The sequence below is a fragment of the Pan paniscus genome, chromosome 18, assembly GCF_029289425.2.
Source record: "Pan paniscus chromosome 18, NHGRI_mPanPan1-v2.0_pri, whole genome shotgun sequence".
NCBI classification, from domain to species: Eukaryota; Metazoa; Chordata; class Mammalia; order Primates; family Hominidae; genus Pan; species Pan paniscus.
In genome coordinates, this window is record NC_073267.2 from 60,472,173 (window position 1) to 60,496,025 (window position 23,853).

General features: G+C 43.4%; 1 long non-coding RNA gene across 1 annotated transcript; it reads left to right on the plus strand.

Moving 5' to 3' along the window:
• The first annotated feature begins 204 nt into the window (after nucleotides 1-204).
• LOC130540880 (uncharacterized) lies at nucleotides 205-18,284 on the plus strand. Its single transcript, XR_008954898.1, has 3 exons — nucleotides 205-452; nucleotides 4,728-4,784; nucleotides 18,043-18,284. It is a non-coding gene; the product is annotated as an uncharacterized LOC130540880 (long non-coding RNA).
• The last annotated feature ends 5,569 nt before the right edge of the window (nucleotides 18,285-23,853 follow it).

The following is a 23,853-nucleotide window of genomic DNA, read 5'->3' on the forward strand; positions in this document are numbered from 1 at the left end:
AGGTATCACGAATTAACTCATTTAGTTCTCAAAACCCTATTAAAATAGTATTTTTCTTTCCCATTTCACAGGTGAGGAAATGGAGGCACACAGTTATGTCACTTGCACAAGTCACAAAGCTAGTTCATGACCGAGCTAGAATTGGAATCTTGGCCAGGTAATTCCAGATGTTTCACTCTTAACCATTCTATAGAATCAGCACCCATCTTTGAGTCAGAGTTTGAGATGCAAATCCTTTACTGTATAGCCTTGATCAAATGACTTCACCTCATTGAAGTAATCTTCTTCTGCATAAAATGGGGTCACCATCTGCTTATCTAAATTGTTACAAATGGGACAGTATATGTGCCATTCCAGATACCTAATCACAGCTCAATCGATGCTGGTGTCTTTTTCCTTTTTCCTTCTGCAGAAAACATGCTTTACATAGGATCTCTGAACTTAAAGAATGGGTAAGCCATGGCAATAGCTTGCTTCAAATTGAATTTACGGTATATTAGGCAGTGGCTTCTACTGAAGAAGTTTTCTGTTGTAGCCAGGCTCTGTAATCATTGTAAATATGTTGCTCTAAGGCAAGAGTTGACAAATTTTTCTGAAAAAGATCACATAGTAAATATTTTAGACTCTGTGGTCTGTATAGTTCCTGTTACAGCTACTCAACTCTGCCCCTTACAGTGTGAACGCAACTTAGGCGCTATGTAAAGGAATGTATATGGATGTGTTCCAATAAAACTTTATTTACAAAAGCAGGCAGCTGGCCAGATTTAGTCTATGGACAGTTTAGCCCCTGCTCTCAGGTAAGCTGTAGAGTTTCTGCTGAAAGAATCTCTTCTAGTCCTGGGAAAAGATCCTGTAAGTTAGGAAATTGGTAACTAGAGGGTAAAATGAAGGAGCTTGGTGAGAGTTTTTATAAGCAGTGAAAATTCTGCCAAAGTATTCCCATGACTTTTGATATCCAGCATGGTATAACCCTGGCTCTGTATCAAGTTTTCAATTCTGATATTGCAGTTTTGAAAGTAGTTTATAGAAACATAAGAACTCATTAAAAACTCATTCAATGATCCACTTTGTAGCCTTGTGACTAATCCAGAAAGTAGAGTCTGTGTCTCTTTAGGACATAACCCTCCCTAGCAAGGTTCCTATAGAAAACTAACCCCTGGAAATAACACTAGGGGAAAAAAGTGTTCCATGGTAAAGTATGTTTGGAAAAGTTTACATATTTTATTCTCCCTCTTGGAGATTTCTAATGGATATAAACATATTAAAAAGCTGAGAATTCCTATAGTAACAAAATCCATTAATCTTGGTTAACTCTGACTTTTACAAACTCACTTGACCACAAAAGCTTAGGTTAAAATATGGGATCTGGATTCAGTAAAATGAGCATAATAATACTTATCTCCTGGGGCTGGTGTGAAGAGCACATCTGATGAAGCGTGTGCTTAGCACAGGGCCTGTGAGAGAATACACAGGAAGTAGATGTTGGCTGTTACATCAGCAGCACACTTGGGAAATGCTGGTCAAGACAACAATATACAAAGATATTCATAAACTCAATTCTCATTATAATTTTCAAAAGAGTTAATTAATGGTATTCCATATCATGTGATATAACAAGTGCTGTAATCAATCTTTTAGAAATATTTAGTTCTTGAAAGTGGGACCCCCTGAGCATGGCCTGTGTTAAAACAGGAGGTGCATGGTGACCACCTCTTTATGAGACACCAGGCAGGATCCTCAGGGAGTTCTTACTGCAGCGTGGGCAGGTGGTGGTCTTGAGGCTGAAGGCTGACTGAATGGAAACAGTCAGCCTGGAAAGGGGGATGTGGACGCTGGTGGTCTCACTCTCCTCCACAGCAGGACCCTTTCAAACCCCCTCCTACAAAGGCCAGAGGCCCCAGATATTGACACATGCCTTTAAGCCCTTGGATACTTCAAAGAAAGAAGATTAGGAGCCAGTCTCAGAACCTGTTCCCCAGAGAGATGCGTTTGTCCAAAAGTTGATATTATCGATGTGGGTGGAAGCTGAGAGGAGCGTATAATTTCTTTAATAAAAGCTGGACTGTGTTTGCTTGGGCTGCTGAGTTTTTCTGCTTCCTCCCGAGCATTCTCAGGGGCTGGGATGGCCTCCTATGATCGGCACGAATGTTTGATCAGCTATGCGTCTTCTCTAGGGCAGCTCAGATGATCCGAAAGGCTTCGGAGCTCTGGTTGTCTCCAGAGTTTTCCTTCTTAAATTCTTTGTTTCCTTCAGAATTCATTATAAATGACATAATTACATCTCTTTTTCTTCTCTGATTGAGCATATTTCTCACACATGGTGATTTGCCACTCGGATGTGGGAGGAGGCTGAGCAATGTCATATGCAACCAAAGCGCTGCGTCTCCCTTCCGGAACTGCACTGCCTCTCACCCAAGCACTCCACTCCCTTCCAGAACTGCACTGCCTCCCACCCAAGCACTCCTCTCCCTTCCAGAACTCCACTGCCTCTCACCCACACTCCTCTCCCTTCCAGAACTCCACTGCCTCTCACCCAAGCACTCCACTCCCTTCCAGAACTCCACTGCCTCTCACCCAAGCACTCCACTCCCTTCCAGAACTCCACTGCCTCTCACCCAAGCACTCCACTTGCCACTGTCCCTCTCCAACTTTCCCCTAGTTCGGGACATTGACAGATTCCCCACAAACCCATGAGAAAGAGAAGACCGTCTGGGTCAGCCAAAATTGAATTTCAGAAAATAATGAAGTCCTTTGCCGGGAATGGTATTTCCTAAGAGAAGACATACCACCAATTGGGATGTTACCAAAAAAAAATTGGGTATATATTGTTCCCAATATATATTTTATTTATATATGATTGCTATAATTACTTGCTTAGAGACAAATATTCTATTAGAGCACGGCATTCCAGCTCCAGTGAAAGTAGAAAAGGGGATTTGATAGCAAATTATAAACTGTGACAAGAGAAATTTAAAATTAGAGGCCGGGCACAGTGGCTCACACCTATAATCTCAGAACTTTGGGAGGCCGAGGTGGGTGTCCTCCTAAGGTCACCTAAGGTCAGGTGTCTGAGACCAGCCTGGACAACATGGTGAAACCCTGTCTCTACTAACGAAAAAAAAATAAAAAATTAGCCGGGCGTGGTGGCAGGTGCCTGTAATCCCACCTACTAGGGAGGCTGAGGCAAGAGAATTGCTTGAACCTGGGAGGCAGAAGTTGCAGTGAGCCAAGATCCGGCCACTGCCCTCCAGTCTGGGTGACAAGAGTGAGACTCCATCTTAAAAAAATAAAATAAAATTAGAGACAGACACAAGGGAATTTGCTCATTCATTCATTCGTTTACTTCACTAATATTTATTGTGTTTCTTTCCATGCCAGGAACCACTGTGTTAGGTATAATTATGGTGGTTGAGCAATAAGAGCTTGTATTTGTGGAGCACGTATTATGTGTTAAGTATGATCTCATTTAATTCCATCAGATAGGAACCAATCCTATTATTATTATTATTATTCTACAGAGAAGGAAAATATAGATTAGTGAAGCTAAATGGCTGCCCAAAGTCAGTGTAGCTAATAAGCAGCAGATCTTGGGTCTGACACTAAAGCCCCTAAGTTTGTATAAAGGGCTACATTGCCACTTAAAGCAAGTAAAGTCCTTATTCTCATGGAGTTTGCATTCTAGTGGGGGAGACAGTCAATTGAAAATAGAGGCAAATGTATACACATAAATAAGCAAGATCATTTCAAATAGCAGTAAGAGCTCAAGAAAATATAAAATGGAGTGATGCGCAAGGCAGAGACAAGGAGGTGCCGGGAAGATCCCCCACCCCAGTTGAACACTTGTAATGGCTGAACCAACTCTCTTTGAGCCTAGTTGTTTCATCTGAAGGCAGGAACCTGGACAAGAGGTTCCTTCTGTAGCTCATTTCATTCCACAGTGGCATGGGCAGCATGGGCTGCCATTTACAACCCGTATTCTTCTTCTGTGTTCTGACATATGGAGTTTTTCCAACCCAGACAGAGCTAGGCCACTAGATATGAGCAGACTCAGATGCTACCTAAATAAAAAGTTACCTTTGTCCTTAAGCAAATAATCCTACACAGGACACTCAGATATGGCAGTAAACAAATGTCCAAGTGTTTCATGGAAAATACTAAAACACTCAACTGGTGGGCAGTGTTACCTTCGAAGTGACATTTGGCAATATCTAGAGGCTTCTGGGGTTGTCACAAACTGGGGGAAGAATGCTACTGACATCTAATGGGTAGAGGCCAGGGAAACTGCTGAACATCATACCATTCACAGGGCAGCCCCCTACAATAAATAATTATCTAGCCCAAAATTTCACTACTGGGAAATCTCATGCTACAGTGAGGTAGAGAGATAATAGATAGATAGACAGATAGATGATAGATAGACTGCCATCCTCATTTTCTGGTAACTTTCTCTACCTCCAAAATCTGCCCCAAATTGATGGAGACAAGAGCTTTCAACAATTTTTTACTAAAACTTTCCATCAAAAGTCCAACCCAAAAAGCAGGGTCAGGAAGGCTCCCACATTTAAAACGATCTCACACAGCCGTCAGAGAAAGAGAGGGACTCCCTCAAAGATGTTGAGAGAGAGAGACAATGTCTAAATCTTTACTTGTGTAAAATTGATAATACAAAACATATCTCTATTAGGTTCTTTCTTAATTGAAACAATGCTTTCTTTCATCCCTGCCAGGAAGAAGAAAAATCATGTTTCCAGCTTGGGCTGCTGTTTCATCTGTTGGACTTGCTTGTGAGCTAAGCCAAGTTTCATTAAAAATTATTGGTCTCATAACTTTTTTTGTTTTTCCCTTTAAAGAGTCCCATATGGAACCAATATTGTGATAGGATTGTAGCTGCATAAAGTCATTGGGCATTTTGACCCACTCTCTGCTTCTTGGTAGATTCTAAGTACAGATCTAATTATTTTTTCCTTCAAGTATTAAGCGAATATCTCTGCAAACAAATCCAAATTTAGAAAGCTAGATTGAAGAAATGGAGAAGCAAATCTAGTCAACTCATAGAAATCTTTCTTCTCCTCTCTTGCTCTGTCTCCAAGGGAACCTCTACACCTTATTTTAAGGTGCCAGCCATCTTAAGCTCTTGTCTGATTAAGAAATTCTCTGGTAGAACCAGAGCATCTGCAAAAGCATAAAATATGATCACAGCCTTTGCACAAGTATTTTAACAACCCAACCTTATGATAGGTTATATTTCATTGACTTGGAAGAAACACTGCATTATCTGGGAAAACAGCACAGATGTTGCCTAATAAACGTTTTGGTTTATGCATTGTATTAACCTCATGAAACATTTATGCAAATCTCACATTAACAAAAGGTAAAAGAAACATTCTATGTTATGAAGCATACAACAGGATGATATTTGTCATGTTTTTGTTTTTGTTGTTGTTGTTTCACCTTGGTATTTTATGGGTCTGTTTGTAATTCTTGGGGTTTCTATTTAGGAGGACACAAGGGCATTGCAGATTTTCATCTCTTCTGTTTTCAGTTCTGTTATCATCCCTTCCAGCTGACTTCACATTTTATGATGCTAATGCGGGGTGTGTGGTTTTGAGTTTCTCTCCTGTCAGCTGGTCAGTGGGTCTGAGGGATATATTTAATAGAATCTGACAGCTGATGGAACTGGCCTCATTGAAAGAGGATTTGATATGTGGAGTGAATGTGGAGACCCTGAAATCGCCATAATAACGGCCATTATTATTCTGCCTCTTGCAGCCAATATAACTCTCCCTCTTGTACACACCAGTACATGAATATAAAAGACATGACTTATGGATGGTTTCTTCCGTACACTGATCTGAGGGCCATTTAGATAGCATGTCAAAACAGATTAACTGTCTTATCCTGCCACAAAATTAAGGGGGGGAAAGAGAACTTTACACAACTCTGCCCAACATATGCACTCTGTGCCCATAAACAAAGCCAGCACAGAAGGGCCATAGATTGTCTCTGGGTGGGGGTTAAGAGAATCAGGCACCCAGAAAAGCTGCAGGCTCACCCAGTTAAGGTGCCCGCTCCAGTGAGGACCCGAGGGCACTGCCTGAGATATGGTGAGGGCAGCTGGAGTCACAGGTAGGAACCTACCTCCTGAAAGGCTGGTGCTATGCTTTACCTGTGTGCATGTGCCTGGGATGTTGGGGTGGGTGTTGGCCCACCTCGGCCCTGCTGAACTGGACTCGCTGTTGAAATCAACATCTCAACCTGCATCCTGGCAACCTGAAGCAGCCACATTCTCTGCCAAACTTGCCTGCCTACTGGTTACTAAAGTTCGTTAACACTTATCGTGTGCTTGTTCCATGCTAAATTTTACCTGTAGAGACCCTTTTAATCTTCCCAAGAACCCTAAACTGTAGATATTATTATTATTAATTATGATTATCACCTCCATTTTACATATGAAGAAACTGAGAGAAAGGTAAACTAAGTAACTGGTCTCAAGTCAGAGCTAATAATTGATGGAGTCAGGATGGAATCTCAGGCCATCGGAGCCCATTGCCATAACAGTGACAGTCCTCTTCTGCTTCTGTTTGTCCCCCAGCCAACAAGAAGTATGTGTGAGTGTGTGTCTGCATACGTGTGCATATGCACATATAAAAATTCTTAGACACAAATGTTCCCCTAGAAATCATCTGGCCACCCCCTTAGTAGCAGCCAAATCCCCACTCAATTAAGAAAGTTACTGTGTTTTTTCCTCTGTAAACCGGGCACCTCCCATCCCATGGGCTGGCACAAAGACAAGGGGGAGAACCTGTGTGCACCTATAGCCCCAGGCCTGGGAGGTTGGCCGGGAAGCACTCACCTCTCCTGTCCTTCATTTCCAACCTCAGAAACCCACCCCTGTTCCCTGCCTCCTGTCAATGAGCTGACCTCCCCATCTTCAGCCATGCAACACCGCTGTCTGAGGTTATCATTTCAGGCAATGATATCAGAAGCAGTTGATTCCACATTTCCGAAAATAATCCTTTTATTTATCCACTGTCATCTTCCGGCGAAAAAAAAAAGAAAAGGAAAATGGCTGCAGAGAAGCCAGCCGATGTGTCCGGGGTACCTGAGGAAAGCAGGCCAGATGCTAGGAGATATCCTTGTGGCTGTCGGTGTTTAAATTACATAGAGCTGGTACTTTTTAGGTCAGAAGCATAAAACCTACTATTGATCTTGAGCAATGCATCCAATTTTGAATGTCTGTTAAAGCCCCAGGCACTTCAATGCCACATAATCAATATTTCTTTTCATTCGTTCTTTCTTTTTTTGTTGTAGAAAACGTATGGGTTTGTTTACCCTTCCTGCAGGCATCCAACCTGGCCTTTTATTCCTGCTCAAGTAGGACATGCAGCCTGCTGGGGACCTGTGGCTCAAATCCTCCAACTGCAGGACTGCTGGCCCTGGGACTCATGAATAATGGAAGTGCAGTAACCACTCCTTACAGCCCAGACGACTTTCCAGGAGCAGGCTGTACCCCGAAAGTAAACAAGGAACAAGGGGCAAGGAGACAGAGAGAGATGGGGAAATGTGAGATCATGTTTAACTCATTGTAGACCCTAAGATAAGACAGTACGTGCAATCCTGAAATTTAGAGTAGAAAAGGGCCTGGGAGATTATCTGGGGGAAACATTCCCTTTCAATTTGCAGATGGAAAAACTGGCCAAGGCTCCTTATGCCTGGGTTGTTGAAATGGTCCAGGGAACATGAGCTGGGCCATATGGAATATGGGTTAAGCTTTGATCTCTGTTAAGAAAAGGGTTTCGGGTCGACCAGATGACCATAGCAGTCTTTCTATTCTGACTCTGAGGACAACCTAGTAAGCAGGTCAACCAGGTAGGCTGGTGTGATTCAAAGCTACAAGGCCATTGCATCCCTGACTAAAGGCCTGGTGGCTGTGTCTGTGGTGGTGGTTTTGAAGAAGTGTATTCTTCTACGGGCTGCTACATAGACTTGGCCTTGAAGGATGAAGAGCACAGAGAAGTAAAACTGGTGAGGGGTAAGGGGTGGGGACAGAGGTAAGAAGACAAAATGACAAGTGGTGCAAAGACAGAAGTGAGAAGCAGCATGGTGCATTGATGGACTTGCAAATGGTTCACACGAGCAGTAGAGCAGAGGGTGTGGAGGCAGCAAGAGAGACAGCATCACAGGAGCCTGGCCGTGCCCTGCACTGAGGAGTTTTCAACTCTTGGCTTTGAAGCCTTTTGAATCAGGCAGTGATACAATCAGTGTTGCACTGGAGAAAGTTCATGTTGGCTGGAGGGCAAAGGATGGATTGCAGGAAGCAAGACTGGGGTCAGGGAGCCAGACAGCAGATTACTCCAGAGGCCAGGCAGACCCTGATGATGGCCAAACCAGAAAGGAGCAGGTCGGGGGATGGGTTTCTCGTATTCACAAGGAGGCTCTGCAGGATTGGAGGAGGGTCTGGACAGATAAAGTGATGGGAAAATCACAGTGGCAGGCAGGGTCACTTAAAAATTTTAGCACTACATGTGAATCTTTGTGGTTTACTGTGCGACTTTTGACAAGTCACTTAACTTCTCTGAGCTTCAGTTTCCTTACCTATAATGTGAGAATAACATGGGGATTTCATGATTAAATGAGGTAATACATGAAAATGTTTTCCATAGTGCCCACCATGTAGTAAACCTTCATGGTTTAGAAGGTGACACCTGACTTCTATTATATTATTGACCATGTGGAGAGTGTCCAATGAGACATGATGTGTTTTGAAGTAGCATCACCTTTTTTTTTTTTTTTTTTTTTGACAGAGACTCCCTCTGTCACCCAGGCTGGAGTGCAGTAGCATGATCTTGGCTCACTGTAACCTCTGCCCCCTTGGTTCAAGTGATTCTTCTGCCTCAGTCTCCTGAGTAGCTGGGTCTACAAGATCACACCACCATGCCTGGCTAATTTTTGTATTTTTAGTAGAAGTAGCATCATTTTTAACCCAGTCTTGAAATAGATAGCTTGAGTCATAAGCTGTTTCCAGGAAGCACGCTGGAGTTACTTCTCTAGTGCAGGAAGACAACAACATAAGCACATACCTATCTATCTCCCAGATTCCCCAGAAAATGACCAACTGTATATAAAAATAAGAGAAAACTTATCCATACTGGGTATTAGCAAAGGGTGGTATTTATAGGCCAGGAGGTCTGAGGAACATCTGTTAGATACACGGCAGATGGGCCAGATTGAAGAATTCATTATTTCCAGAATGGGAAGGAGTGGTCTGTTTGACAGAAATTTCAAAACTGTCTTTGCAGATCCTCACCAACAGCCCTGCTGCAGTGAAAACTGGAGGTGAGAGTGGGCTAAAGCCTCTAGAACTGGTCAGTGCCATGGATAAGTGGCCATGGTGCCAGGGGCACAGTGAAGGGGACCCCCAGACCAGCAATTCCTTGGGACTAAACTCTGAAGCCAACTTCCACCAGGCCTGGGTCAGGGCACAGCCCCAGCAGACTGCTGGCGGCTGAGCTTTAGTAGACATGAATTCTCATTTTCCCAGCATCCCAGATCCTCTTACTCTAGTAATGACTCTGATTTTGAACTTGGAGTCAACCCTTCTCTTCATTCTGAGTCCACATGGTCTGGAAGGATCTCCAGGATGAGGTTCTTGACTCAGGTCTGGTCAATCCAGCACTAAATGGACCTTGACACAGTGATTGATTCAGGAATGGTCTCACCACCCAGGGTGGTCCAATCAGAAAGGCTCTCAAAAGTTTAGTGGGAGTCCACAATAAGATATGACTTCACAACACAAGCATGGCTACAGCCAAATAGAGAGATCTGAACAAGACTGGCAAGGAAGTGGAGAAACTGAACCCTTAGACACTGCTGATGTGAGTGTAAAATAGTATAGCTGCTTTGGAAAACAGCCAGTTTCTCAAAAGGTGAACTGTGTCACCCAGCAATTCCACTCTTCAATACCTACCCTAGAGAAATGAAACCAAATGTTCACATAATGCACACAAATGATCCCAGCAGCACTGTAATAAACAAAAGGTGGAAACAAACCAAGTATCTTTCAACCAGTGAATGTATAAACAAAATGTGATGCATCCATACAATGGAGTATTATTCAGCCATGAAAAGAAATAAGATTCAGGCACATGCTGCAACATAGGTGAGCCTCTCAATCATCATGCAAAGTAAAAAAAGCCTAGTGCAAAAGACCACGTATTGTATGAAATGTCCGGAACAGGCAAATCCATAGAGACAGAGAGTGGATTCATGGTTACCTAGGGCTGGGAGAAAGGAGGATGGGGAGTGACTGCTAATGGGAATGGGGTTTCTTTTTGAGGTGATGAATTTTTTTTTAAATTGATTGTGCTGATGGTTGTATAATTCCATGAATATACTAAAATCACTGAATTTTACTTTAAGTGAGTGAACTATATGGTATGTAAATTACATCTCAATAAAGCTCTTATTAATTTAAAAAAATGTTTAGTGGAAACCAAGGGAAAGATCCAAGCTCTATGCTGTTGGAATTGAGCTGATGGGAGGAGGAGGGGTGAGGCTGGAGCTGTTGTAGCCACTTTATCACCCAGAAGTTTTAGGGGCCACTACAGTGAGCCCAAGAATCAATCTAACACAGCAGGAAGCACAAGGAAGCGATAGAAACTGGATTGTCAAGGATGTTGTTTTGACTTTAAATTCAGCTCTACTTGAAACCAGAACTACTCCTCGGTTTCCCTTCCTCAGTTACCTCCCTCTAAGTTGGGCTTTGTGTTCACAATAGAAAGACCCCCAGTGCAAATACCAAACACTGAAAAGGAACCTTGAGCAGGGAGTCCAAACTTCCCGCCACCGCTCCCGTTCAGGCTGACCTCCTTACCCTGGCCTCTTCTAGCTCCCTCTTCTTCCTTCAGCATCTAGATCTTCGAATCAGCCAAAGAGAACTCCATCCAGTTTAAAACATTCCATTCTCCCATCGTCGCGGCCTGAATTATTCACACAGGGAACCGCACAATCTCTGACAGAACTCCTAGCAATGGGTTAGTGAAGAGAAGCAAAGAAAAGTCACAGGCGCATGAGAAGACAGAACTGTTCACGACAAGGAGGACCACAGGTGCCTCCCAACTGAATTGAGTTACTGCAGGACACAAGAGAAAATTTTCCAAGTCTGTTAATTCAAGTTGTCAGAAGGAATCAAGAAGAAACTGTGGCTTCCATTTTCAGAAAGCGATTCGAGTTTATCTGTTTACTTCCCTTGCCTCTCCAAACCTTATTATAACCAAATTAAAAAACAAAAAATGAAAAGAAAGAAAGAAAATCTCTATCAGCACTAGAAACTAAGCCATGGATAACCTAGAAACTTGAGTACTTTTCTTTATTTTATTATTATTATATTTTAAGTTTTAGGGTACATGTGCACAATGTGCAGGATTGTTACATATGTATACATGTGCCATGTTGGTGTGCTGCACCCATTAACTCGTCATTTAGCATTAGGTATATCTCCTCATGCTATCCCTCCCCACTCCCCCCATCCCACAACAGTCCCTGGAGTGTGATGTTCCCCTTCCTGTGTCCGTGTGTTCTCATTGTTCAATTCTCACCTATGAGTGAGAACATGCAGTGTTTATTTTTTTGTCCTTGTGATAGTTTGCTGAGAATGATGGCTTCCAGTTTCATCCATGTCCCTAAAAAGGACATGAACTCATCATTTTTTATGGCTGCACAATATTCCATGGTGTATATGTGCCACATTTTCTTAATCCAGTCTATCGTTGTTGGACATTTGGGTTGGTTCCAAGTCTTTGCTATTGTGAATAGTGCCGCAATAAACATACGTGTGCATGTGTCTTTATAGCAGCATGATTTATAATCCTTTGGGTATATACCCAGTAATGGGATGGCTGGGTCAAATGGTATTTCTCGTTCTAGATCCCTGAGGAATTGCCACACCAACTTCCACAATGGTTGAACTAGTTTACAGTCCCACCAACAGTGTAAAAGTGTTCCTATTTCTCCACATCCTCTCCAGCACCTGTTGTTTCCTGACTTTTTAATGATCACCATTCTAACTGGTGTGAGATGGTATCTCATTGTGGTTTTGATTTGCATTTCTCTGATGGCCAGTGATGATGAGCATTTCTTCATGTGTTTTTTGGCTGCATAAATGTCTTCTTTTGAGAAGTGTCTGTTCATATCCTTTGCCCACTTTTTGATGGGGTTTTTGTTTTTTTCTTGTAAATTTGTTTGAGTTCATTGTAGATTCTGGATATTAGCCCTTTGTCAGATGAGTAGGTTGCGAAAATTTTCTCCCATTTTTTAGGTTGCCTGTTCACTCTGATGGTAGTTTCTTTTGCTGTGCAGAAGCTCTTTAGTTTAATTAGATCCCATTTGTCAATTTTGTCTTTTGTTGCCATTGCTTTTGGTGTTTTAGACATGAAGCCCTTGCCCATGCCTATGTCCTGAATGGTATTGCCTAGGTTTTCTTGAGTACTTTTCTTTAAAGGATTTGATGGAGAAGGAAAGTGGTTGAATGAAGGCTGCCGTCTAATGCAGGCATGGGAAGGGCCCCCGCAGAAGTGGAGGGGATCCCCAAGAGCTGCAAAAGCCCCTCAACCTTGGGTTCATGTTATTTACTATCATGGACCCCAGGGTAATTGGTATGGGGCAGATTAAAGGACTTGAGGAATTGTACCACTTCCCCTGATAGGGAACAGCCAAAAGCACCACTCACACCAGGCTTCACGTGATGTAAATAGTGTGGGAAGGAAAAAACAACTATTGCTAAGGAGACTCAATGAAAGCAAGGATTTGCTGCCCTGATTTGGGGCTATTAGTACAGTCATGGCAGAGAAGTACATGCTTGGGACAATAATAAACCTTCCTGCCATATTGATGCAGGACAGGCCAGCCCCTAAGTTGAGGCTTAGCCCAGGAGAGTTCTTGGCCTCCCCAGGAAAGAATTCAAGGGCAAGACAGTGGTGTTAAACAGCCACTTCTATTGAAGCAGCAATGTACAGCAGAAGACAGGCTGCCCTGTAAGCTGTGTGCCCAGAATAGCAGCTTAGAAGTGCCACTGTGCTCATAGTTATAACCAATTTTAATTATATGCAAAATAAGGGGCAGTCCATGCAGAAATGTCTAGAATGAGGGAGGTAACTTCTGGGTTGTCGAGTGTTGCCATGAAAAGGTGGGGTGTAACTCCTGGGCGTTGCCATGGCACTGGTAAACTGACATGGCCCACTGATGGGTGTGTCTTATGGGGAGGTGCTTCTGGCCCTGACCTGTTTTAGCTAGTCCTCAATTAGGTCTGGTGTCCAAGCCCCACCTCCAGAGTTGAGTTCTGCCTCCTGCCACAATAGGAGAGTAAATGGAGCTCTCCTGGAAAGGCTAGGTGGGGACGACCAGGAGAGGGTCCCGAGCAGCGGAGTGAGCAAATATCAGCCCTGCAGATGACTGTGAATGCTGCTGCCCCAATGCCTGCACAGGGTGAAAAGAAACCGCCAGGAAATGGTGCATTTTCCTGCTGCACCTTCCCACTCACCCACTTTCTTCTCCTCATAATCAACTGAACCTCCAAACTAAAAAAAACCTACAGAATAGACCAAGAAGTTCTTTTCCCTTCTGTGAGTAACATATTTAAATAAGTTTCTAACAGAATTATTCTCAAGTTGTAACAGTGGATCAACAGCTTTCCCTCTGCAAATACATACAATAAAAGAAAATGTAACAGAGGTAGGAAAAGTTTCTGTGATTTAAAAAAGAGAGCTTATTTTGAGAAATCAAAACATATACTCTCTCATGATGTAAAACTATCCCAATAAACAAGGGTAAAAGTGATCTCTAATTTTGGTATTTCCCATAAGATTAGAGATATTGTTTCTTTTAATGGAAATCCCTGAAATCCAGAAAGATAGTTTCCCAGTGAAAAGCATAATCATGGAAATGTTCTAGTGTTGTTAGGGCAATACAGAGCAGATTGAATAGAACAGAAGACAGAATCTGTGAATTTAGAAGTGAGCTCAAGGAATCCTCCCAGAATCAGTGAAAAGACGACAAGAAATGGAGAAAATATGACGAGAGAGAGAAAGAAAAAGGAAAGAGGAAGCTAGAAAGGCAGCTACAGATCAACTCTCTATGTAAGATTTTAAATGGTGGCAACGGAGCAAATGAAAGAGAAAAAATAACTCAAGATATGACAGAAAATTCCCCTGAGCCGAAGCAAGACTTGTGTCTGTAGAATCGAGAGGCAAACTGCCCCAGCAGGCTGTTCACCTGCTTTTGCAAATAAAGTTTTATTGGAACATAGCCATGCCTGCTCATTTACACATTGTTTCTGGACGGCTTTTCTGCTACAACAGCAGAATTGCATGCTGGCCACTACAGACCCTATGACCTACTTAGAAAGCTGTATGGCCTTCTAAGAAAAGATCTGCTATCCTCTCTAAGAGTTCTTCGATGCATACATGGCTAAAATGTTTGCATTTCAAGGATAAAAAATTTAGAATCCTATAATCATTTAGTCCTCTGGGGTGGAGGGTAGAAATACCCAAATTACCTTCAAAAGAAGAAAGAAAGAAATTGCACTAGGTCACACTTCTTAGCAAATTCTAAGATAAAATGTTATCAAAATCCAAAAACTTTCAGAGGATTGAGATTGAGAACTAAGACTATATGCAGCCAAGGTGCCATTCTTGTATATTCGTAATCTTTTTTGTGCTTCCACTCCTGGGGTGGTGTCTGCAATCCCAGTCACAGCCCTCCGAAAGTGTGCGGGTAATCTTATGGGGACAGATTCATAAACAACATATGTTGTGACTATTACTTCTTGAAAACAAAAATCATCAAAGAAACGCTCCAGGTGGCTGAAAAATGAAGCAAAATAAATAATTCAGATATGAGAAAAAGCAATATAAAAGAAACATGGCTTAACAGAGAACCCAAAAATTTCAAGTTAATTTCTTAATAATTGCAGTTAACATGATTATAAAACAATGCAAGTGTCAAAAAATAATTCTGGAAAGAGATGAAGCCCAATGTAAAAATGTATTAATTATAATATTCTTATTCTAAAAGCCAGATGGGGCTGGAAAAGGAATTGGTGATGCTAGTACTGGTAATTATAGCTTCCATTTTTAGAAGTTACTATGTATTAAGCACAAAAATAATGCCGATATAAATATTGTTTTTCATAAATCTTTGTACACATCTTTAATATTAATTCCTTAACATAAATTCTTAGAAGGTGAATGCTGGGTCTGAGCATTTAAAAATCTTTCAACACAGTGAAATTTGAACTCTCAATAGAAATATATAAGTGTTCATTTCTCTGTACTCTTGCCAATGACAATTATTATCATTTTGCTAGTTATAACAATGAAAATAATGTATGAAAAAGTATGGAAGTTTGAAAATGTTTGTACAAACTAGAGCAAATTAAGGTTATTTGATATAGTACTATAACTTTCACTCATTTGTGTTCTGATATACTTCTCAAATAGCAGAGACCACCACTCTATTTATTTTCACTTCTCATGAAGGTACTAGGTGGCATGTTTTTGTGGCATATGAATGTCAATTTTTTTTCTTTTTTGAGATGGAGTCTCACTCTGTTGCCCAGGCTGGAGTGCAGTGATGTGATCTTGGCTCACTGCAACCTCCACCTCCTGGGGTTCAAGCGATTCTCCTGTCTCAGCCTCCTGAGTAGCTGCGATTACAGGTATGTGCCACCACGTCTGGCTTTTGTATATTTAGTAGAGACGATTTCGCCATGTTGGCCAGGCTGGTCTCAAACTCCTGACCTCAGGTGATCTGCCCACCTCAGTCTCCCAAAGTGCTAGGATCACAGGCGTGAGCCACCATGCCCGGCCATAAATGACAATTTTAAGGGGATATAAAATTTTTTATTTGGAGACAACATTGATGAGAATTGAGGGACCTTAAATAATTTATAGCAAGTCCTCAAAATGAGATTCTCTGCAGCCATTAAAAGTCATATTCAGAAAAACTATTAGAGGTGTAAGAAGCTTCTGGAAATATAATACTGAGTGAACAATAGTTTATAGGATACAATCCCAATTCTGAGGTTAAAAAGCATATACCATGTACAAATAAGGAGATAAGCCAGACATTAACAAGGATGGTCTTTAAAAGATGACAATCCAGAAGATGGGGTTTCTCCTTTATTCTTTTCTGTATTTTCTAAGTTTGCTACTTAAACATTTTAATACATAGAGAAAAACCGATATCTTATAAGTAAGCTAGAAGTTTTTATCTGTTTCCCTGGCAGTTAGGGCAGTATCTGGCTCCCAGTAGACACTTCCGTCAATGTCCACTGAATGAATGAGTGAGTAAGTGAATGAGTAAAAGACTCTGTGTTTCCCCTAGGCAGAATCCCCTTTCCTGGGGCATCTAAGATCTCCTGATTTCAGCAGGCCTGGGATCCTGCCCCTATTGGCTTGCTTCCCACCGTCAGCTGCTTAGCTGCTTTGACCCTCACCCTTCTCCCTGTCTGGATCTCCGCAGCATCCCCACAGTGGGGGCCTCCCCAGGTCACCTGCTTCATCTGCTAGGCCTGGGCCCCAGATCTCCATCACTAAGGCCCACCAAGTTGGTCTTGACTTTGCCAGTTCTTCTTCCTTCTGAGCTAGAAAACTCCTTTGGAAAAACTTCTTGGCCAAGGACATGACACCTTGGGAAACTGATCCAGGCAGTCAACAAGGCTGATGTCATCCGGATAACACCAGGATCACACTGAGCTCCCCTTCCCAGTTGATTTGTTTCCTTGCAGGGAATGTTAATTTGTAAAAATCATGAATAGATTTGTAGTCTGAACTGGCCCTTAAGAACAGAGCTGTAAACACCAATGTGATGTAATGGCTGGTTCTATTCTGATTTGTCAGTGACAATGTTTTACCAGTACTCAAAATGTCTCAAGTATCATCCCTGCTTACATGGGAGTTTGAGTGAGGAAGAGACTGTTGGACTGTTTGCTCTGGTTGAATGAGACTTAGCAGGTTGGTATAACACATTTTGTCCTATCAAAAATAGCTGAGATTACATAAGCATAACCTCTCCCCAGAGCAAATATGCATTTGAGAGGCAGTGAAACATACATAATTATAGATGTAAAACTCTAAAAATAGGCTCTGTGCCACACACAGGCAGCTGAGAGCGTGGGACTCGAGTGCAATGCTGCCACGTATGGCAATATTAATAGGAGTTGTGGCACCATCCCAGGTGGCCCAGTGAGGCGATGCAGAGCTATTACAGACAGGAAAAGACAGAGAGATTTAAAATGTTTGTGTGCAAAGAAGGTTGCTGCTTATTTGAGCCTGTCAAAGCCTGTTCCAACTGACTGTGGTCTTCTCCCAAGGGACAGGAAATAAGAAGTCATCAAACAACCACGATTATTACATTGTTACCTCTTATTGTATTCTTATTATAACTAGTCAGTATGAATAATAATAGCAGCTTGTGCTTAAAAGCATGTGCTGTATTTTTCGAGGGATTTTCACTTCTACAGTTATTCAATTCAACCAGTCTATATTGAGGGCTATTTCAAGTGGGCTTTGCTATATAACACAACCTCCCCACAAAACTTGACGACTTAAATCAACCAGAATTGATTTACATTTTGTTAAGTTGGTTGTGTGATTTTCTGCTTGTCTCAGCTGGAAGGTCCCAAGATGGCCTCAGGCGCATGTCTAGCAGCTGTGCTGGGACACTTGACTGGAAACCCTGATGCTCCTCCCTGGGGACTCTCGTCTTCCAGAAGCCTAGACCAATTTCCTGATCTGAGGTTTCTGGGCAGTGCTTCAGGACGGCCCCAGTGAAAGTTGCACTGTCTCTTAAGGTCTACTTGCATGATGTCACCTCCACTGCATTCTTCTGGTTAACACCACTCGCAAGGTCAACCCATATTCAGTGATGGGAAAATAAACCCCACCTCTTGATAGGAGGAGCTGCAAAATTTTGTAGAAGTATTCAATTTAAGACAACAGGGCTAAGCTAGATATTGACTTACGTCATCTCATTTAATTCTCACAGGATCCCTGAATGGAAAGGAATGCTATGCACACTTTTTGGATACAGAAAGTGAGATTCAGAGGGGTTAAACAGCTTTCCTGAAGCCACACAGCGAGACAGTCGATCTGAACTGAAGATTGTTTGACATCAAAGCTCATTTCTTTCCCTAAATGTCAGCATTCTTTCCTGACTTATTAATTTGATTTCTGTCCTCCCCTCATGGAAGTTAATTAAAGGAATGCGAGAACCTTTTAGAAAATCTCCAGGGCAGCTTCTGTGTTGATCATTGTTTCACAATCTCTTTTCCACCCAATCCCCACCAGCCCTTTAGATCTGTTTCTATTAGGCCACATCCCAGAGCTGCACAGATCAGGGGAGAGAGAGCTTGCCACTAAGGCAAGTCCTCTGTCAAATGCAACAGGGACGAGGAAACCATGTGCTCGCCTGTGGTTTACTATGTGCCAGGAACTGTGTGGATTGCTTAACAAAAATCAACTTAGCTAATCCTCATAGTAATGACACAAGGCAGGCAGGGTTTTGTTGTTGTTGTTTTTGGAGACTGAGTCTCGCTCTGTCTCCCAGGCTGTAGTGCAGTGGTGCCATCTCCGCTCACTGCAAGCTCCGCCTCTCAGGTTCACTCCATTCTCCTGCCTCAGACTCCTGAGTAGCTGGGACCACAGGTGCCCACCACCACACCCGGCTAATTCTTTTGTGTTTTTAGTAGAGATGGAGTTTCACCATGTTAGCCAGGATGGTCTCGGTCTCCTGACCTCGTGATCTGCTTGCCTCGGCCTCCCAAAGTGCTGGGATTTCAGGCGTGAGCCACCGTGCCCGGCCTGTTTTGTGTTTTTAATCTCTTTTGCAGATGGGGAAACTGAAACAGGTCAGTAAGTTGTAGAATTGGGATCTGAAACCTGGGCCATCGGACTCCAGAGCTGATGGCCTTGCCTCCCTCACTTGCCAGCCTCTCCAATCATAAAGGAACTTCAAGCAGAGAATGGGAGAAGTTGCGGCCAGTGTGACCCCAACTCTCATTCCAAGGCCCTCTTCATCACCAGCACCTTCTCCTTTCCTCAAGCCACCTCGCATCTGAACGATGAGTCCCAGTTTTGCAGCACCAGAGATTGAGGGGCAGGGCAGTTAGATGCGTCTCTGCAAGTTTCCTGAGATGGTGATGGCAGGTGGCAGGGCAGGACCCAGGTCTCCTGCCTCCTGGGCCTGGGCTGTGCCTAAGAGGAAAAGAAGAACATTATTAAACCCCAGGGACAATCCCTGAGCCTAAGTAGCCCTGTGCCACTGCGGATGTAGCAGCACCTTTTGAGGCAAGTAGGGATAGAATCTTTTTAAAAAAAGAGAACTTCTGATCTCCCTTAAGTTGGCCAGAGAGCCCAGACCACTTTCCCTCCTCAGTGGACATGGGACTTGAAATGCAAACCCGCCTTCGGCACTGGGATCAGCAGTAACACTGGCAAGTCTTCCGAAGACTGGGTGGTTGGCTGCGTTCCCCACATTCCCCACACTCAGAGAAGCCCTCTCTCCCACACTACCAAAATCACACACTGCTGAGCTTTGCTTTGAAACACAACATCCAACAAATTATGAATCATGAAGATCTGGACTCATTGGCCAACAAATTAGAGGATGATTTGCTTCTGGTTTCCCGTCAACAGTGGGATGCCCAAACACCTGTCTGCATTGGTTTCTAGGGGCATCCACTGCCCATCAGCAGAGAGGCCGAGAAGCTGATGTGCAGGGAAGTGGTGGGAAAGGAAGCCTTTCCAGAAGTGACTGACCGTCACATTGGGTGCGATCCACTGCCACTAGAATTCACCTTGCAGGTAAAGCATGGTGGGAACATGATGTATTTTGATGGCGCATTACAGATTTTAAAACTCTTTGATATCACTCATTCTTGCAAAGGGTATCTTATTTCATTCATTTAGTTTTAAACCTATTATTCAGTATGCCAGGCACCACAGTGAGTATCTTATATAGGTTTTATATTTTATTTGTATGTTTTTATATGCATATATACAATAGCATAAAAGTTACCATTTTAACTATTTTAAGTGTACAGTTAAGTGGCATTAAGTGCATTAGTACCGTTGTACAACCATCACCATCATCCATTCTAAGAACTTTTTTCACCTTGAAAACTGAAACTCCTTACCTTTTAAACAACAGCTCCCCATTCCCCCTCCTCCTAGCCCCTGGCAACCCCTATCCTCCTTTCTGTCTCTATGAATTTGGCTTCTCTAGGGACCTCATGTAAGTGGAATACTACAATACCTGTCCTTTTGTAACTGGTGTATTTAATTTAGCGTAATGTCTTCAAAATTTATCTGTGTTATAATATGCGTCAGAATTTCCATCTTTTTGAATACTGAAGAATATTTTGTTGCACGTATGTTCCACATTTTGTTCATTTCATGGACATTAGGGCTGTTTCCACCTTTTGGCTGTTACAGATAATGCTGATATGAAGTCCAATGCACAACTTCACGTGGTTTTTGTCAGTTACTCTTCAAAACAAATTTACAAGGTAGGTCCTCATACCTTCTCATTTTCAGATGTTGAAACCTGAGGTGGAAAGAAGGTAACACACCTGTCAAAGGTCACCTCTAGTAAACAGTAGAGCCACTTCATTCATTCATTCATTTATTCATTCATATTCAGCAATATTTTGGGGTCCTTTGAGGTAACTACCATGTTCTGGCACTGTTGTTGATGCCAGAAGTACAGAAGTGATCTGAGCTTACACTTTCTAATTCCATAGTCCCCTCTCTTCACTCTCACACCCTGCTGCCCCTCTATATGTAAATATCTGAGATTCTAGAAGTAGATATAATGATTTATAAACTATAGATAGATAGACATATATATGAAATATTTATAAAAAGCAAATTTATATTTTGTGGAAATAAATATAAAATTAAGATCCAGTGAAAGATGCAGAATTTTAAGTATAAAGGGCTAATATGCAATTCAATGTGGTGTGTGTAGGGGACAGTGCACCATTGTTCATCTCAGTGCAATGAGGAAGGCAAGACTTAGAGAGGCAAAGTGATGGGTCCAGGGCTCCGCAGCAGAGTTGAGACCCTGCCCAGGTGTTCTGAGGCAGATTTTGTGCTTTCCCCCTGAAACAAACAAACTCTTGTAAAACATGAAAGGAAAGAAAAACATACTCTGATGAGCAAATGCCATCCCCTCAGGTAGAGATGAGGCTTTGAGTTTCAGATCCTGCTTCCCAGATGACCAAGGCAGTGAGTATGAGGCTGGCCTCTGTGACAGACAGGCACATCCACCGAGTCTAAGGGTTTGATATGCACCTGCTGTTTGATCCTCACAAAAGCTGCCTTGTGTTCCACACCACCTTATAGAAGGAGAAACTGAGGCTGGGAGTAGTTAATTCATTGTCTCACTGGCACAAAGCTAACAAGTTGCAGAACTGGGATGTGACTCCCAATTCCTTACTTAACTCCTACGATTCTTCCACGGCCAAGGAATGACTCCGGCATCAGAAATAGATGAGGCCTCTGGTGGTCTTCCAGCTCTGTGGGGGTCCTCAGGCAGGGCTGCTGAGCTGCTGCCACCACCAATTCCTTACCCGTCTGTCCCTGCCCTTCCCACTGTGTGACTTCCTGGAGAGCCCTCTCCTCTCGTTGACTGCGGTGGTCCTTGACTCCTTTATACAGCCCCAGTCAGTTTTGAGAGGGAGATTTTCATTCTTTTATTCACTTATATACTCAGCAATATTTGGGGGGATCCTACCATGTTCTGGCAATGTTGTTGATGCTGGACATACAGAAGTGAACAAAATAGACACTCTCCCTGCCCCGAGAGTTCCAGCTGGGGGAGAAAGACGTAAACATAATAAAAACATAATTTTAGGTGGGAATAAAAATAAGAGCCATGAAGGAAAGTAAAGCAAGGTAAAGAGATTGAAGCAGTTGGCATAAGGGTGGCTACTTTAGGCAGAGTGATCAAGGAGGGCTGCATGGAGGAGGTGATATAAAAGCAGAGAGAGCCGCGTGAAGGATGGCTAGGGGGCTTGGGGTGGAGCAGAAAGAAGTTTAAGTATAAAATCACTGAGAGGAGGAGAACTTGAAAGGTTTGGCAAAGAGGAAGGTCAGTGTGTCAGGAGAAGGCCGAGGGGTGAAGAAGAGGGGAGCCAGGTTAGAAGGACTGGCAGAGGACACTGACCTGAGCGCTAACCAAGGCGAGGACTTTGGGGTGTCAGGGGCTTGGCAAATATGATCGACTCAGTATGGCCATTCATACGGTTGCCCTTTCCAGGCCACTTCTCCCGCTGAGGGCAGTGAGGAGCCTGCCAGCCCTGCTGCTTTGGAAAGCCCAGAGGACCAAGAAACTGAGGCTTCAGGGGAAAGGTGGGGAGAGGAGAGGCAAGCAGCAGCGAACTGCTGGAACGCCTGCAAATGGGCTGCTCCGAAGGCTCTGGGGCCTTGGTTCTGCTCTGCACAGAGCTGGCTGTCCTGGCTGACATCTGTTGTGACCTCTTCCAAAGTGACTTCGCCCCATCTCTCTCAGAACGAGCCTGGACAGTGGGTGTGAATAAGCCCAGTAATCCTCGATGAGGAAGCCCCGTGTCCACGTGGGTAGCTCAGTGGGGAGGGGGAAGAACGCAGCTCAAACTTCAGGTAAGATGGGCCTGGCTCTGCCACTTAGCTGTGTGACCTGAGATGAGTGTTTCAGCCTCTCTGAGCCTCTGTTTCTTAATCTACAAAAATGGCACCATGATATCCACCTATTGGGTTGTTATAAAGTTTAAGTAGGAAAATACACATGAAGAGCTTTCACTAGCACCTGGGCCTGACTAATACTTAGTATTAGAGTTGCTGTTGTCCTGAAGGCACAGAGTTAGGATGAGAAGAGCTGAGATTCACAACCACCAGGTTGCCAGACTCTAAATATTCTGCTATTTCTGGCCCCTACATTCATGACAACAATCATATCATGAAGGCAAGGCCTGTGCTGTTCCTCTTACTCTGATTTGACAGCTGAGGAGACAAGGTCTCCATGGTGCCTGCCATGAATGCTGACCTTGCAGCCACATGGACCTGGCAGCTATCTCAGGAAACTGGGTGAAAAAGAGCCCTTTCCCACCCAGCCTGGACTTAGCATGGGCAGGGACAGGCAGGGAGGAGGGAGGCAGGAAGGAGAGAAGGAAGGAAAGAAGAAAGGAAGGAAGGAGGGAGGCAGAAAGGGAAGAAAAGAAGAAGGAAGGGAAGGAGGGAGGAAGGGAAGAAGGAGCAAAGGCAGAAAAGAAGGAAGGAGTAAAGGAGGGAAGGAAGGAGTGAAGGAGGGAAGGAAGGAGAGAAGGAGGGCAGGAAGGAGGGAAGGAGGGAGGGATGGGGAGGAAGGAGGGAATAAGAAGGGTAGGAAGGAGAGGAGGGAAAGAGGAAGGGAAGAAGGGAAGAAGGGAAGGAGGGAGGGAGGAGGGAAGGAGGGAAGGAGGGAGGGAGGAAGGAGGGAGAAAGGGAGGGGAGGAGGGGAGGGAGGAGGGAAGAAGCAAAGGAAGGAGAGAAGGAATGAAGACAAGGAAGAAGGAAGGAAAGGAAGGAAGAAAGAAACAAAATAAAGGAACAAAGTTTCCTTCTCCGCCCCAGGATCTCTGGGTATGGCAGATTGGATTGGCCTAAATGGCCACACACTTTGTTCCATCCTGCGGACTCTTCTTGCAGTGAGGCCTTACCACTCCTCCATCAAGTGAAATCTCTGTGCCTTCCCCTTGTGCCTGAGTGGGTCTTTGTGATTGCCTCAATCAATACAGCAAGGCAGTGGTGACTTTAAGTGACTTCCTAGGTCTCAGGA